Below are 14,564 nucleotides of genomic sequence, written 5' to 3' on the forward strand. Positions count from 1 at the left end.
AAATCACATAATTGTAGTTGATTAAAACAATATTTTAGTTAAAAAATAATGTGCAAAATGACAATAATGTGCTTTTTGTTAATATATATGTGTTTATATATATATATATATATATATATATATATATATGTGTGTGTGTGTGTGTGTGTATAAAAGTAATTAATCATTTTATTCAGCAAGGATGCATTAAACTGATCAAAATTGACTGTAAACACATTTTACAAAACTAAATAAATGCTGTTATTCTGAACTTTCTAGTCATCAGAGAATCCTGAAAAAAATATATCACAATTTCTGCAAAACTTAAGCACAACTTGTTTCAACATTGATCATAATAAGAAATGTTTCATGAGCGCCAAATTATATTAAATTATATTTTTTCACATACTGCTTTTACTGGTTTTTTTTTTAAATATATATATAAATGCAGCCTTGGTGAGCATAGGAGAAATCTTTCAAAAAATGTTTTTAAAAAGTCTTACTGCCCCCAGTCCAGATACTTTTTGTATATGTGAAAATTGTCCTTATGAAAACATGGACTGAAATAATAGCATACAAGTATACTAGTATTAGCTATTATTTATACAGTAGGTACTGTGTTGCGAATTATTCATACATTAGAGACTATTTTTTTGATATATTTATTGCCTATTTTCTTTTCAGATGTTTTCCTTTTTAGTTCATTGCATTAGGTGTAGAACTTTGCAGTGCTCATAGTGGTTTATTCATACGGAGTTGGCATATTACTGAATTTCACGTGCACATTTGCTTCATTGTTTGTGCAAATATACATTTTAACATTAATTTAAGTTATGGATACAGCTTATTGATCTATAGTATAGATCTATATGATCTTTAATGTATAGAATGGGTTTGAGTGAGCTGATTAACCTTCTAGCAACGGGTTCAGTTTACTAGTGATCAGCTCTTGCAGCTTAAGAGAGGCAAAACATATTATTTGAATCAATTTTGTGAGTATTTTTGTACATTTTTCTTCCTTTTTTTAAGAGAATTTATTTATTGTCACATTAAGTCAGTGATATCGAAGATGGGGCGAGATCAAAAAGCAAACATTTTTGTTAGTGTTTGTGAAAAAAGCACTGCAAGTTCTCCAAAATGCTGATATTAGAGGTTGCACGCCACTGAAAGGCTTTTATTGCACACAAAAAAATGAAAAAGAAGAGGAAGTGAATGGAGCAAAGTGTTTAGGGAGGAGATGTGAAGCTCCAGAGGATACTAACAGAAAAGGAGCAAGATTTCCTTGTTGAGGTGAGCGGGTGTGTAGAAAGGGGAAGTAGATCTAGAGGGTTGAATACAGGCAGTCATCGTTCAAAGCCAGCCCAGCTATGCTGCTCCATTCCTGGACATCAAGGCCACCACATGCATTAATGGAAGCAGGTTGTGAAAGGGAAAGGCACAATGCGGGATTTATGATACCTGCGGCGACATGCAATAAGCACCAGGTGCCTCTCATCATGCACTGCCAGCAGTATTCCAGTTTTATTCACCTTCTTCTTGTGATGCTTCTATCGTGAGCCTTCACATGTGTTGGAGGTATGAGGGACAGGAAGATGGTGGTGATGTTGATAAGGGGGAATTGGGTATTGGGCATTGGGTGTTGATTATCTCTCACACAGTCAGAGGATTTAACATAGGAAATAGACAATTTGCAATAATAGGGTTTAAACTGGAGTCCTGTGACTTAAATCAATACATGCAGTAATGTCAAAGGGATAGTTCACCCAGAAATGAAAATTTGATGTTTATCTGCTTACCCCCAGGGCATCCAAGATGTGGGCGACCTTGTTTCATCATTTAGAACACATATGATGATTTTTAACTCCAGCCGTTGCAGTCTATCAGTCGTATAATGCATGGACTACAATGACTGTTATGGAGGCAATTCTATGCCATTAATAACTGAGCGCACCACTGATGCTGGCGCGCGGGGTAAATCAATTCCGTGAGAGGAAAACAGATTTACACGCGAGGAAACGGGAGCCCGCGAGCTCATTTCAAACCCTCGCGCGCGCATGATCATTCCCCACATCCTCGCGCTCGGTCTTCCCTCACCTGCTCGCGTGAACACTTTTATTTTTGTCAGTCGTGGGGCGGGGCTTGCTGTTTTAATTGTAACCTCAAATGTCATTGGTTATTCCTCTTTTCCGGAAGCCAGTTTTGGACGCCTGTTATAAGATGATTTATAATTCTCTTGACTTAAGACATGGCACCAGTGGACGCGCGCGCGAGGGCTTGTATTGCGCGCAGAAGACGTCACGCACGCGCAAGGGTTTGATATGAGCTCGCGGGCTCCCGTTTCCTCGCGTGTAAATCTGTTTTCCTCTCGCGGAATTGATTTACCCCGCGCGCCAGCATCAGTGGTGCGCTCGGTTATTAATGGCATAGAATTGCTGCCATAGACTGTGCACTGTGTAAACAATGAGTGACATATACACGTGAGAGATCACTTCCGGCGTTTGCGTAAACTACGCCAGAGCACGTACACACCTCACGCACCGGATGCCTACGCGTGCTCAAAGACAGTTGGACATAGTGGTGTATTAGAGGTAAAAAATGATATAAATACTGTTCGGTTTCTGGCACAAAACATCAAATTTTCATTTTTGGGTGAACTATCCCTTGAAACTATCAGATGTTATATAAAATCAACTGGCAAAATTAAAATAACACTAAATGTTGCTGTTTACACAATAATAGTGTATTTGTCAAGTTCAACCAATCAAATTTATTAACAATATTATATTCAACAGCTTGGAGCATTTTTTAGATTTTTAAAAAATGTTTTTGAAAGAAGATTCTAACGTTCATCAAGGCTGCATTTATTTGATCAAAAATACTGTCAAAAATGTTAATATTGTGAAATATTTGTAATAATTTTAAATAAATGTTAAATTGTATTCTATTTTCATATATATTAAAATGTAAACAATTCCTGACCTCCTACGGGGCATGAAAAATATTTCTATTATTTTCATTTTTAAACTGTGAAAATGACAAAAAAATGGTTCTTGAGAACCAAATCAGCATATTAGAATGATTTTTGAATTATCATGTGGTAATGAAGACTGGAGTAATGGCTGCTGAAAAACCTTTTTCACAATTACATTGTTCATTTTCATGGACTTTTAGTTTGCTCATTATTGTTTCCTGTTTTCCTTTGTTTTCATTTTCCCGCCACTAGTTAGTTACCATGGTTATTCATTAATTAGATCACACCTGTTTGTATTCAGTTCAGTTGGTTGTCTTGTATATTTTATGTACCATTTTTTGTGGAAAGTGCCAATGGCTGCTACACCCCTAGTGACTTTTCATAGGATCTTTGGTGTGTCTTTGAAGGAAGGGACTTTAAGCCTTATTGTTTGGAATGTTGGTTGAGGACACTGCCCAGTGTTGCCAATTTAGCTACTTTGTAGCTAGATTTAGCGACTTCCCCGCCCCTTTTGAGACTTTTTTCAAAAGTTTAGGGACAAATATAGCAACTGCTTGGACAAACCTTATCTAAGTTCTCATCTTGCCCACTGATCTACGTTCATCTTTATATAGATCAGTGAATTTGCCATTGTGATGTCATCTAGTGACATTTAGCTACCAGTTTTAGCTACTTTCAATTGAAAGCAGTTGGCAACACTGACACTGCCACTGAAAACCTCTCGAGACTGCAGCAAAAGACTCAAGCCCTGCAGACATTAAAAACAGTAAAAAGCAATACTTCTGCAGCAGTGCTTCATTTGACAAGATCAACTCCTCCATCGCTTTTGCCCTTTCTTTCAAGTGAGTGTAAGCATATGAACAATCTGGACAGTTTTGAGAACAGAAAACAGTTTTGAGAGTATGCCAGTTATTTATACAATAGAAATAGGGAGTTTAAAATTTTTTGGATGAATTTGTGTATGTTCAACAGTGGATATCACTGAAATGTTAGCCCAGTGAAGTCTGAGAAAAAAAGAATGAATCACCACACCCACAGTTTCCCACTCAATCGAACTTATTTTACTCCCATAATTAAATCTTTTCTCTATGGTCTGCACCCACTCAGATAGCTGCTTCTATAAATAATCTTCATTCATACATGAGCATCTTCAACAAGGATGCATTAAACTGATCAAAAGTAACAGTTAAGACATTTATAATGTTATAAAATTAGCAAATAAATGCTGTTATTGTTAACTTTCTGTTTATCAAAGAATCTTGAAAAACTGTATCATGGTTTCCACAAATATTTTAAGCAGCAAAAGTGATAACATCTTTAACATTGATAATAATTAAAAATGTCTCTGGAGCACCAAATCAGCATATTAGAATGATTTCTCAAGGATCCTGAAGACTGGTTGTGATGGCTAAGGCCACACTTAATAATTGGGCTAGTTTATTTCAATCGTTCTAGTTTTCTTTTTAATTAATTTCATTTGTTTGTAGGAGAAATAGATTTTTTTGTTTAAGGGATTAATTGTTTGTTTGCTTGTTTATAAATGTATATGCATATATTTTGTCTTTTTAATATTATTTACCCAAAACATTTTGTCAGTGGTGCATGTTGTCTCTTATGCACGCATTAAAGATCAAAGAGCGAGACAACAATTCATTACTAGAGTGCACGCTAGTGATTGATTAAAACCACAACTAGACAAGATATGGGTTAATATTTTCTTTATTTAATTGTTTGAATGATTGTGTATCTTACCCGTGGTTCTGCCAGGATCCATGACTTCAGCATGGAACAAAGGCTTGTTATTTAAAGAGCGCAGCATTTCCTGATGTCCTTTATATCCTTTGCTAGGAATTATGGGAAATGTAGTTTTGGGTACCATATGGGTTTGGATTGTTTGTTCATTTGAATGTGTTATTATAAAGGGCATTATTTCCAGTTTATTTTATTATTGCTTTATGGTGAATGGAATTTCATATGTTTATAGAGTTTATTTGTATATATTATATATTTATTTTTCATTGAGGTTTGATGTACTGAATTGAGACCCCCTGTAATTATAAAATGGTTTGATCTGTTTGTTAAAAGGGTGTGATTTTTCTATGGCTGAGTTAGTTCTGGCGAGGGATCCCTGGAGAAACATCTGAGGCCCAGAACTCAGTAATGTGCTGATATTTCATTTATCAGTTAGTTTTTTATTTTCTTTTGGTTTTTCACATTTTTTTCCTGCACCTTTGTGATCAGTACGAGTGTGGCAGTTAATAAAATGGAAATTTGAAGATTCTATGAATGCCTCCTGAAAATTTTATGGAAGAACCCTTACACTGGTGTAATGATGCTGAAAATTCAGCTTTGCCATCTTAAAAACAAATTACATTTTAAATTCATTAAAATTCATTTATTAAAATAGAAATACCCTCATACCAAAATTGTAATATTATTTCACAGTATTACTTTTTTACTGTATTTCTGGTTAAATAAATGCAGTCTTAGTGAGCACTTCTTTCAAAAACAATAAAATGTCTTACTGACCACAAACTTTTTGCATCTTGCCTTCCACAAAGAATGAATCACCATAAACACGATTTCCCATTCAGTCGAACTTCTTTTACTGCCTTAATTACATCTTTTTTCTACGGTCCGCACCCACTCAGATGGCTGCTTCTATGAATAGTCTTCATCCATACATGAACATCTGCTTTGTGTCCAGCTGTGTTTGTAATTAGCACACAAGTACCAAAATGACGTTTTTGTAGCCACCTGCCATCTCACATTCTTGGTGACACAGGTTCTTAACTCGGGTAATGGACACCTGAGTCACGGCGTGCATTTAAAAAAAGTAGAAGTATAGTTTGATGCACTTGGCCTGTGGGCGGCATCGGTGGCCGTGTTGCCACTGTGACAGACATTCACCGTAGTGAGCTGGGAGCAGCGTGATGTTCTCAGAAGAATCGTTTGCATTGTTTCCACTGCTGCTCTGAACCACAGAGTCGTCAAACACCCTTGTGGCAGCCCACTGATCTTTGCTTTTCTCTTTCTTCTCCGTTCTGAACTTCCCTTTCAGAGCCACAGGCAGATATTGAATCCCTCGGTCCTAAACTCCACCGTTTTTTCCACCTACTGAGACTGAAGTCCACGTCAAGTCTGTGTGGGTTTCTTTAATGCACCAACGTTTAAGAAAAAAGAAGATTCTCTGTTTGTGTGTGCATTTGTGTGCATTGAAATAAACGCAAACGCAGCAGGACTCCGACCACTAATGGATTTCTTCCGTGGGAGGTAATTAAAAGGGATGGCGAGAGCTGGATTTGATCAAGAGAATGCGGGGTGACTAGTCGCAGAAGTGAGTCCTGAGGCGCCGTGTTCAGTCACCGTGTGTGTGAAGAGCGTGGCATGATGATATGATAAAGACGGCACTTTCAGGCAACACTTACACTCATTACCACTCGCTTTTGTTGGCATTCACGGGTCAACTCTCAGCGTCAAAGAAATGCCCGGCCGACGTTCCCGGGCTCCTTTTCCCAAGTCTCCTCGCTCAGATCTGCCCGTCTTCTGTTGTTCGCTGAGCCTTGGTTACTTTTACAGACAGTGGGTTCATGTCCCTGGCAGATTACAGCTAAATGATTAGAGAAGGAGCGCTCATTAAAATGCCACAGTTTGCTCGTGGTGCTGTTCGCACTCTTTTAAGTTCTTGTGGGTGTACTGTCACACAGCTTGTACTGAGGCCATTAACGAGTCTAAGGACACTAACTTCAGCTCTAGGGAGTCATTGTGCATGTTATGAGAACTTGTAGCAAAATCAACTGTGAAATGTGAAAACAAAGTTTGGCCAAGATGATTGCATAATACGAGTATGCAGATTAACCTTCTGATGCATGAATTATTAAGTCACAAAGGCAAAAAAGTGTTTCTATTTACTTTAAAACAAGTATATAATCATTCACACTCTTATTTGTTTCTACTCTAATGCTCTCTATTGCATTATTTGGCAACACTTTTTTACATGTACTTACTATAGTAATAATAGTAAATTATGCATAATTACATGTAACTAACCCTAAACCAAACCTAAGTACATGTTGGTTATTAATATTACTCAGTACCTAAATGTACAAACACAATATAACAAGCATGGCCGCGGGAACTAGGGGTGCTGAGGGTGCTGCAGCACCCCCTGCCGACATCTGTTTTACTGCACTGGAATCTAAGATGACACTGCTTTAATTTTTTTCTTTCGTTTTTAATTTTCCACATTTGTTCATAAAATTACTCTAAAGATTATTTCGTTTTTATATGTTGTTGAATGTGGTTTGTGACTTCTGGATCAGAGAGCTTTTTGGCCATTGGATTAGAGCGCTGTCAGTCACTGCCTGATTCGCTGCCTATTGTAGCCTCTAAATTTGATAATGCTCAACACCAGTGTTAACTTTGACAGCAAATTTGATTTAGTTTTAGTCACAGTCTTTTGACTAAAATGCCATTTAGTTTTAGTCATATTTTAGTCATCTGAATTGTTTTTAGTTTTAGTCTAGTTTTAGTCGACTAAATATCATAAGATTTTAGTCGACTAAATCTACAGTAAATTTTGTCGGCTAAAATCTAATGGGTTTAGTTACAGTGCATTTATTAAGCATTTCTCTAAAACTTCCAAACTCATTATATAGGTTTGATATTAATGTTTTATCATGATAGACACCGATTTAACTGCGGTAACACACAACATGCCTTTATGTTAAAATTAAATAAAACCACTTCTCATAAAGAACAAGAACATGGTCTTCTTTTTAATGAAATACCAATGGTTATATAAGCTAATTATGCATTCTTTATAGCAACTTGTTTACCATATTCTTCATTCTTTCAAGCAGACATATTTATTTGTATAAATAAATTTAGATGAATCTTTAGGGCTACTAAAGCTTTTCAGTCAAGAGCAGTGCGTGATTTTCTGTCTGTCTTTTGTTGCTTGATTAACATCAATGACTGGGACAATAGCAACTAAATTAGGCTGCTGTCCCTTTAAAACCGAATGCACAGCTGCAATGTACTGATAAACGTTCTCCCTACTGTTTACGTTCACTTAAGACGTAATCAACTGTGCTTACGTGAATACTCGTCAAAACGGACAATTCGAAATCATTTTGTGTGTAATTCTCCATTCATGCGACATGAAAAAGTACTCGTGTGCTGTGAGACATTCTTTCTGTGTGTGTATGCTTCAGTGTGTGCGCTCAGAAAACCGGACCGAATTGAGTTCTCTCTTGCGTCATCAGATTTATCCATATGTCTGCTCTTCTCTTACATATTGACATTTTTTAACGTTTTATGCGATGTGCAGCAAGTGTGTTCGCTTATGTCCCGCCGGTTCATAAGCTCATCATCCCTCCCTAACATTTTCGTCTCGTTTTTATACGTTGACGAAAATGTCAATAGATTTATGTCATAGTTTTTGTCATTCAAATAAAGTTTTAGTTCGTTATCGTCTCATTGTCGTCGGTGAAAAAAATGTCCTTGACGAAAATTATGACAAAAATGATTCGTCAATGAAATTAACACTGCTCAACACCATTGGTTTGAAGCAATATCAGTGCTTTGTAAAGCCTTTTTACCATGCCAATAAAGCTACTTGAATCTCAATTTGCTAGTCACTGATTGCGATGCAGATTTTTCAAACATGAGGAAGATACACAACTCGTCCACAGACCATCTCTGTTCATGGTATGTAAACACTCAATTATATATTTTCAAAGATCGCCCTGGTCACGCTGAGCCAATATTTATTCTGATGACTTTTGTGTGACTGATCATGCTGTAGCTACTATGAGTAACAAAATGCTCTCTCTGTGTCCAGATTTGACTGCAATAATAATAACTGACACTTCAAATCAACATTTAAATGTCAACTTTTACTAAAATTAATAACCTAATACAAGTAATGTGCTTTATGTCTTACGTTCTCACTCTGCAGCAAATGGTTTAGATTAGGGATGTAACGATATCAAAATCTCACGGTAATACCTTGGTATAAAGTCCACGGTATGATATTTATTGCGATATTTAAAAAAAAAAAAAAGACAAATGAAGACTTGGAAAAAGTGCCATAAGTGTGTATTAAACAATGATTGAACATCACAGTGATGTACAAGTTAACCATGTCATATCCTGTCCTCTTTTCTTTATCCTCTAATCATAACTGTTGCTTAGCGGTATGAGGTGGGTCAAACGACCTAAAACTCCCTTTTATAAAATAAAATAATTGCACCAGCTGGACCTTGACAAAGGTAACCTATTATTTTTTCTAACATTGCTTCCTTTTTTAATTTTTTTGTCCCGGATGGATTTTGTTCCTCGTATCGTCACGAAACTTTTCGGGGTGATGATTTAACTAGTGGCTCTTCATGTTAGTCGTATTACCTGACGTGTATTTCACCGCAGTCTCTCTGTCACGTTTTACTCCTTTCTCTTACCTTTCTCCTTTCTTTTGATGCTTTCGAGACAATTTTGCTATTGCAATACCACGATAGTTTATATGTATTTATATTTAGGGCTATACAGCCATGGCTACAGCGTGGTATTGTAGATGATAAACGGTGCATAATTTAGAGGTTAATATTTAGTAAAATCCCCTTAAAATAATACAAATATTAAATATATTTTTTATTAAACTAAAATCACAAAAGCACAAATAGATATTTGTTCTTAAATAACTCTGTCTTCATTCATTTGTATGTTCATCTATAAGTGTTTGGGCTGTTTAATATTAGGATTTTGTTTAAAATCCCCCACCGCGGCCCCGCCCCCCAGCACCCTCAGGTACATTTTAAATGTACAGAAATTCATTAGTATAACCTGAAAGTATTCCTAAGATCTTATTCTATTGAAATTTTGGTAACACTTCACAATTTAAAGTAAAGTTCCAGTTTAAGTTCCATTTGTAACATTAGTTAACTACATTACTTAACATAAACTAACAATGAAAATACTTCTAAAGCTTTTATTAATCTCAGTAAATGTTAATTTTAACATTTGCTAATGCATATTTAAAATAAAATATTATTTAATAGACCTGAGCTGACATGAACTAACAATGAACAGTTGTAGTTTTATGATTTAATGTTAACAGAGTAATAAACACTCTAGTAGTAGAGTGAACTAACACTTTGTAGTTCAGATCTGTTGTTCATATTGAATTTATGTTGTCATAAAGCAACACAATGAGATATAAAGAAAACTGAATAATGAGGAAGGTCAAAGGTGATCACTCATGCTGCTTTAGATTTATCATCAAACTCTGAATGGTTAAAATGCCTTTTGAAAATCTGTCCACTATAATAACGACGTACTGTTAAAACCGAAAATTAGTGTTGAATTCATTAGGCGAAGAAGAACATCTGCTAATTTCCAGTCGATTCCTGGCACACGCATAATTAAAGTGTCTGAATAAAGAGTATGAAGATTATCTACAATTATGAAAACTAGGTAATCTGCAGGATTTTCTAATTTTCTGTTCTTTTTCATGTTGGTGGCAGAAATAACACCATTTTGTTGTTAATGTCCAACCCATCGTTTCTTAAATAAAAAAAGGAAGTGAGTACTAAAACTGAAGAAAGTTAGCTTTTTAATGAACACCCCACTCCATATATTTCTACAGGTATGTCGACAACTAGAGCTTTTAAAGACTTATCGAAGAGCTTTGGTTTCCATGACAACAGGTGAAACCAAATGGAAGGAGTGTTTCTGTGGGGAGGTCAGCGATGAGTGTGTGTGCTGTGTCTGATTTGTATGCAAAAGTGTATGTTTTAGGGATCATTTGTTATGTTTTTATTTTCAAAAATACAAAGTGTTTGTTGTTGTTGTTGTGTGTAAAGGTCACTTGGGCTGTTATGGGGATAATGATCCAGATAAGAACACAATTTAATGAATACAATATATACAAAATTAATGAACCAGAAAATATTTACCAAGCATATCATTCTTTTACTCATGACTGTACAATCCTAATTCTTTCAGTGTGTGGTGGACAGGATTGCTGAGTTCGGTCTATCCAGGCCTGGCAGGGTTGGCATTTGAAATTGATTCGCCATCTGTCACACTGGTTTTGATTAGTTTATGGCTTTCCTTTATTTTCCTTCATATGCCAAAAAATAAAATCTCTTTTTTCAGAATGTTTGACGAATTCAAGATTTCGATTTCATTTTTCTTCCTTGACTTTTTAACTAGTCAACTTAAAAACTTAAAGGGTTAGTTCACCCAAACATTTAAATTAGCCCATAAATTACTCACCCTGAAGTCATCCTAGGTGTATATGACTTTCTTCTTAATATGATACAAGATCTAGTTCTATTCCATGTGCACCAACATGGTGTAAATGTAAAATTCACTTGTTAAATATCTTTGCAGAAAAGATGAATGAAATATGAATGCACATACTGTATTGTACAAACTTTTCTTAAACAAATCAAACATGTTCAGAAATAATATAAAAAAATGCTTAACGTCTTAAAAGTCAAGACAATTCAAATGCAAAATGACTAAAAGTAGACTATTATTAGCATTGAATGTTTTGTAAAAACAAAGAAAATAGCCTGTCAGCCTGTCAGCATCATGCAAATATGAAATATAAGACATACAGTATAGTTCTTTACAGGGTTTTGCATTCCACTGTGCTGCTTTTCCATAGTTTCTTCTATGTAAACATTGACGCGTTTGACTGTTGCACTTGCTCCTCTCGCGCATGAAACGGCATTTTAAAAAACTCAAGTTAAAAGTAGTTCAATTAGCGTCTCATAACCTTGCTTTTTTCCATTCCACTGCCTGCATCACATCATTCGGTGTGAATAGCACCTACCGATATGTTCTACGTTACGGTGTGTTGGTATGTTGTGGAAACATTCAAAGCGCAAATTTACAGTTTAACGCACAAAAAAAGCTAATTTCTTAATTCCCTCATTTGTTTAAAAATTAGTTTTGAGTGCCCTACTTTTTGCTAATACTGCTGGTGGCTAAAAGTCATGTATGCTAGCATCTCTGTGTCATCACGTATATGTGTGTTTCACCACGACAAACGTCCGGCAAGCCGTTTTTCTGGTCTGAGTGTGACCGCTTCTAATGAATCTCTTAATGCTGCTTGTTCCTTCTGATGCTTATCTGTCCCACTTTCACATCATGCTGTTATTTCGTGATTGTTTACAATCCATTAGCATTCGCATGGCTCTCAAATAACGTGTGTGCAGCTATTCCATCGTCACCTCACAAGGAGAAATAGCTGTGACAGCGCTGAACATTTATTTAACGTGTCGATGGTGGTGGCAAAGAGGTAATTGAGAATTGATTTGACCATAATAGCTTTTCATATGGTCCCTACAGAATGCTGATGCCGCCTGATTAAGCCGTGAGATGGCAATTTGCCACTTAATGGGGTCTGCCCTTGTCCTTTGCACAAGACGAACCGACAGTGTGAGAAGTGGTAATAAAGGGACAGTGTTCAGAGGTGTCGTCTGCATCTGAGTAATTGTACGGAGCACGTTACTGTGGTTTAATCTGTTCTCACTTTTGTCACCTCAAAGCCTTCGCTTTGTAGAGGGAAGTTTCTTAGTTCCAGTTTGCTGCACAGTCTCAACAACGGCAGCAAAAGCTGATGATACTAATGCCTGAGTACATTTCCTATGCCTGCAACATTTAAAAGGTGCCCTAACAGTTTTTTAATAAATGCAGAAATTAATGGTAATTTGATAATTATGTTTATGTAATGTTAAACACAGACATTATTTTACTCATTAAAAAATAAGGGAATCCATGAGACATGAGAATACCAGTGCTATTTCAAATATCTCATTTTATCTTGGTCAGAAACTTTCAAAATATGGGTTCGGGGGCCGTGAGGGGGTGCTAGGGGGGTCTTTACAAAATAAAGAAAGTTTATGTATATAGTATATGTATATAATGATTTTAACTTTCACATTATTCAAATTTGGTATTTGGATTTTGGTACTATTTCAGTCTACTTTATGAAGAATTTATTGATTGCATTAATTGCATATTAACAGAACCGTTTTAACAGAAAAAACAGCTTATGTACTGTAGTTTTGTGAAGATAAAAGTGAGCTTTTGTAGAGTAATTAGTTAAATATTTTCCACATAATATTTAAACTGTTAATATTTAAACAATGCTAATATAAAAGCTTATTTTATATAATATCAATATAATATAAAAAATGATTTAATTCAGTTGTCTTTATAATAACCCATTTAATATTTTTCTCACACAATATAAATGGTTTTTATACATGAAAATAATACTGCCTTTATATTCTAGCAGGCCTCTTGCAAAGGATTCATCATATTTGAAAGTCAATGGCATTAAAAAAACTGATTATCTAAAAACAGAACTATTATCAGATTATATTTTGGTTATGGAACAAATTCATATTTCATAAAATAAATCATTTAGGGGTGTGCGATAATGACAAACAATGATGTCTCGATATTTTCTGGAATTTTGTCGATAACGATAACGAAACAGTATTTTGCTGAGCATTTTATTGTGCTGGTATTTCTGCAGGTTTAGGACTGCCATGGACAGCTGACCTCCCAAAGCTTTTGATATTCTTCATATTCTGTGCGGCGATTAGTTTGCTGGAGTAACAGAAATGAACCTCTCCAATAAGTTTAAATTGATTTTTGCCTTTTATGGGCATTTTTACCTTTACAAGGCCATTTTTTCAAACCTAATTAAATGTATGCATAATCTTTTGTGTCAAATTCTTACATTTACTCAATACATTTAAATAGTTAGAGGTCTAACTCAATTTTGTTGTATTATAACATAATTTGTTATTTCTCAATAACAAGATTGTTACCAATCAAATAAAATTTGTGTTTGCAATACAGAGGTGGCACAGAATCTGCATCTGAAGTGGCTTTTAGTTGCATTTACACAGACTGTTTAATGCAGGACATAAATGTAGTTAACCTGCACCAATGCATAAATTATATTGAGATTTTTTTTTTAAACAAAATGTTCAATAATGATATTTGAAATGATTTTGAAAAAAAAGGAAAATATACTTTAAATATAAACCTGAAATCGCCAGTAGGTGGCGGCAAATCACTGCATGAGTGAGTCATTGAGTCATTCATTCAACTGATTTGTTCAAACGGCTGATTGATTCAGTAATGAAACACCGTCGTGTGTTGCTCAGGGATGCAAAACAGTATTGCTGTGGCATTGTTTGAAACTATTTTTGTCTATTTCGTTGACGAAATAGAGCAAAAACGTTATTTGTTATTTGATTTAATATCTAGCTCAGTCATGAAAGTCTAGATAGATTTAACCCTCCACCTCCCCCAGCTCCACCTGTCTAAAACTGCTATGGGATTCATAGTAGGTATGCCTATTGATGGAACAGCAACGTCTCGGTTACGTATGTAACCCTCGTTCCCTGAAGGAGGGAACGGAGACGTCACGTTGTGACCGACTAATTGGGATCTTGCTTAGAGAGATCAATCCACTTCGAGTGTAAACTAAACGAGCCAATGCACATTGGCATGCGATAATTGCATCTTGCTGCCGCTGATCACAGCGTGAGCATAAAAAGGCAGCCGGTGCAACGCATACCAG

At 35.6% G+C, this 14,564-nt stretch overlaps 1 protein-coding gene across 1 annotated transcript in view; it reads left to right on the forward strand.

Moving 5' to 3' along the window:
* Positions 1-14,564, forward strand: part of LOC107667427 (teneurin-2-like) — a 92,329-nt gene that overhangs the window by 69,493 nt on the left and 8,272 nt on the right. The window lies entirely within an intron of this gene.

The sequence above is a fragment of the Sinocyclocheilus anshuiensis genome, unplaced genomic scaffold (genome assembly GCF_001515605.1).
Source record: "Sinocyclocheilus anshuiensis isolate Anshui unplaced genomic scaffold, SAMN03320099.WGS_v1.1 scaffold1389, whole genome shotgun sequence".
NCBI classification, from domain to species: Eukaryota; Metazoa; Chordata; class Actinopteri; order Cypriniformes; family Cyprinidae; genus Sinocyclocheilus; species Sinocyclocheilus anshuiensis.